Consider the following 3353-nt stretch of genomic DNA (forward strand, 5'->3'; position numbering starts at 1 on the left):
AAAAACCGTTGGGATATTATTATTATTATTATTATTATTATTATTATTATTATTATTATTATTGTTATTGATCGTATAAAAAATAAAACAAGGAGAATAATTGATAGGCCATTGTTAAAAACTGGGTTGTATAAAAAGAGAAAAAAACGGGAAAACCTAAAATGAAAAACGGGAAAAATATATACAATTGCATGGACAAAAAGGGAATAGGCTCGCCCAAAATCTGGCAGCACTGCCAATGATCAGTCTGGCATAAGCCCTTGCCGAGGCATGTTGTATTGTTTGCGCGTACAACCTTCTCGTTTCAACTGAAGTAATCGACTGAATATCCGAGTAGTTCGCTCAAGTGTTGCCACTGGCTTAGCCTTTAAAGTATTCATAAAAAATCGAAAACTGTATCTAAATGTATCCACCGAAAAGAGCGGTCATTTTTACACAGTGCATCTATGGAAAACAAACTCGGCCCCTTAACAAACTTATTAACATGTAGTCAGTATTTTCCTATCCTTAGACACGAATTTGAGAAACAAAGCCCCGTAGTTATAGTCATAATTAAGTCGACTCTAAAATTAATTGCAGCTTTTTGACATAATTTTCAATGGGATATCTGTCAAAAAAGCTTCAACTAACTTTAGTGTCGACATAATTTTGACTATACCTACGGGTTTTTGTTTCCCAGATCTATTTCTAAGAATCGGTAAATACTGACTACAATTACGGGCCAAAGTTTCCGCATGTTCGATGTTCATTACTACGATTAGATTCTCGACATTACAGTTAACTACTACAGGTCGGAAAACTTTTTAAAACTTGCAGACTACTTGGTGTTATTAAATGCACGTTTATAAAGCTAAAAATTTTATTTTTCAAAGTGACAAGAATAAGTGAAAATTTTTTATTTGGAGGATGAGCAGCAAACGGTTAAAAATGTTATAACAGCTCGTACATAAATAAAAAAAAAATCCTTCAACTTACGAAACTTATGGGAAAATGTATCCAAATTTACACTGAGCAAAGAAACGAAGTATCCCTCAAAATTTAAGGCGAAAATGTATCCAATTGGACACATATGTATCAAAACGGCAACACTGGTTCGCTCTCGGCAAAAGACACTAACACATGCCCAAAACGTGGTAGTGTTAAGCTGATGCCACATAAAACTTTTGCTTCGCTTTACGTGACAGATTCGCTTTGACAGATAAGATGAATTGTATGAAAATGCACAAAGCATGCCACATAAATCGTTGAAGCTGCAGCGCGAAGCGAAAAGATGGCCAACTCCCATCTTTTTGCGCGCTTTGGCAATCAGCCGGTTTAATATTTATTTCGTTTTGTTCAAATTCGAGTTTTCATGCAGAAACATAAAACTTAATTACACTGCTGATGATTTTAAAGCAAAATATATAAAATCCACAGCAACTTTGAGTAAAAAAGCGGTACAAAATTGTTTTCTTGGCGTTCATTGTGGCATACCTTTTGCGTCTGGCGCTTTGCTGGCAAAGTTATAAATGTCACGCAAAGCTACAAAGTTTTATCTAGCATCAGCTTTACAGGCTAACCTAATATTCACGCACGCCGCCAATTTATTGTCAAAAATTTCTCATGCACATGCAACTTGTATGAGATCAACCGAAATTGAACGGCGTGCGTATGAAGCTAACTCAATTTCCAATTTTTGTTCCGCGTGACATTTTGATTTGACGTTTCGCTCAATGAAATCAAATGCAAACGCATGCAAGTCAATTTCGGGTGACGCAAAAAAACAAATTCGACGGCATGCGTACCAAAACGCAAGCCGCGAATATTAGGTTAGCCTGTTAGTGTGCCCATCAGTGTTGCCAGAACTTTTTGGAGCGACCGGCTAGATTGGACAAAACAAACGGCTAAAAACGGCTAAAATATTTCAACAAGAATTCACATATTTTATATAAATACAAAAATTGCAATTAGAAAGACTAGTAAACACATACAATTTTTTATTTTGTTAACAAAGACATGTACATACGTAGCTAAGCTGTCCACCACTTTATTTTTGTTTAACAAAGGAAACTGTCGTTATACTTAGCTAAGCCTTTCATAAGAAGTCATGTTTATATTACTTATATATAAAAAAAAATAGATACATATATTACAAACTTATGGCTTTTTCTTTTCTATTGAACAATTTTGCCTTCTTATAAATGCTATAATATTTGCAGAAGGTTGCTTTTGGTCCTGCAAAATGGCTATACTAGCAGAAAGTGTGGCACTTTTGCTTAGTCGGCGGGCAATCTTTTGAGAAATGAACACGTAAAGCTGAGAAAGGGCTGAGGCAAACAGGGTAACATTATTTCGAGAAAAGAAAACGACGTGATATAAAAATAGAAGGTAGTTTAATTTATTGACATTCGTTGTTTTTGCCGACCACTTCACTTTTAACAAGTTTATGACTATTATTATTATTTAACTAAAATCATGTTGCCAGATTCACTGGCAGCAAAATTTTTGTTTCTTGTAAAGTAAAAGAAAACTTTGAAGTTAGTGAAGTTGGATGAAAATGTTAAAAGTCTTGCGCGTTCCCAAACAGCCAGAATTCGGAACACCTGAGCAAAGGTTCGAAAATAAAGTTTTTTGCTTTTCCATGGATAGAGTACATAATACAATCTAATGTAGTTTGATGACAAATAGCTAACGCAAAATATTTTTAAACTTCTAAACGATGCACCGTTATCCGTGGAAGCGGGAAGAGGTCGAGTTAAAATTATGCGCTGCAACTTGTAACAGTACCAATTTTAGGATTCTCGGAATTTTCTGATAAAGATGTGGTGCCGCTAAAAAATATCTATACATAAATATAAGCACGAAACTATGTACATATTTGTGACAAGAATTATCCACATAAGATGAAAAATACTGCAGTTTCATTTTATAAAGTTTTTGTTTATAGAAAAATGCATAAGTAGGACAGTTGGGTGCGGTTCGGTTATTTTTACAATGATTTTGGGTTGTCGTGTCCAAACGTGTGACCCGAATCAAACAAATTTTATATATACGTCTACCAAAGGGATTAAGCTTTAATTTAAATAAAGATTACTGTTTGAAATATGCACTTTTTTTTTTGTAAATTTGGAGGTGAATTTTGCGCAAAAATACTGTGGATGGAGTAACCGGAGTTGTACTGATGAGGTTATTTCTTCTAGCGCAGCCGAAGGCCACCAACGCGGAAATAATAATAATAACAAAAATGAAGTACGTTTGTACCATGATGCAATTGTTGACAGGTATTGTCTTCCCAGAGAGTTTTTCTCCAAATTGAAGTTCGTGCTCTTTTATCTTCTAAGTGCTGCGAATAAAACTTCAAACCAAGGCGAATT

Source organism: Rhagoletis pomonella, unplaced genomic scaffold (genome assembly GCF_013731165.1).
Source record: "Rhagoletis pomonella isolate Grant_MI unplaced genomic scaffold, Rhpom_1.0 Rhpom_scaffold_00181, whole genome shotgun sequence".
Taxonomy (NCBI): Eukaryota; Metazoa; Arthropoda; class Insecta; order Diptera; family Tephritidae; genus Rhagoletis; species Rhagoletis pomonella.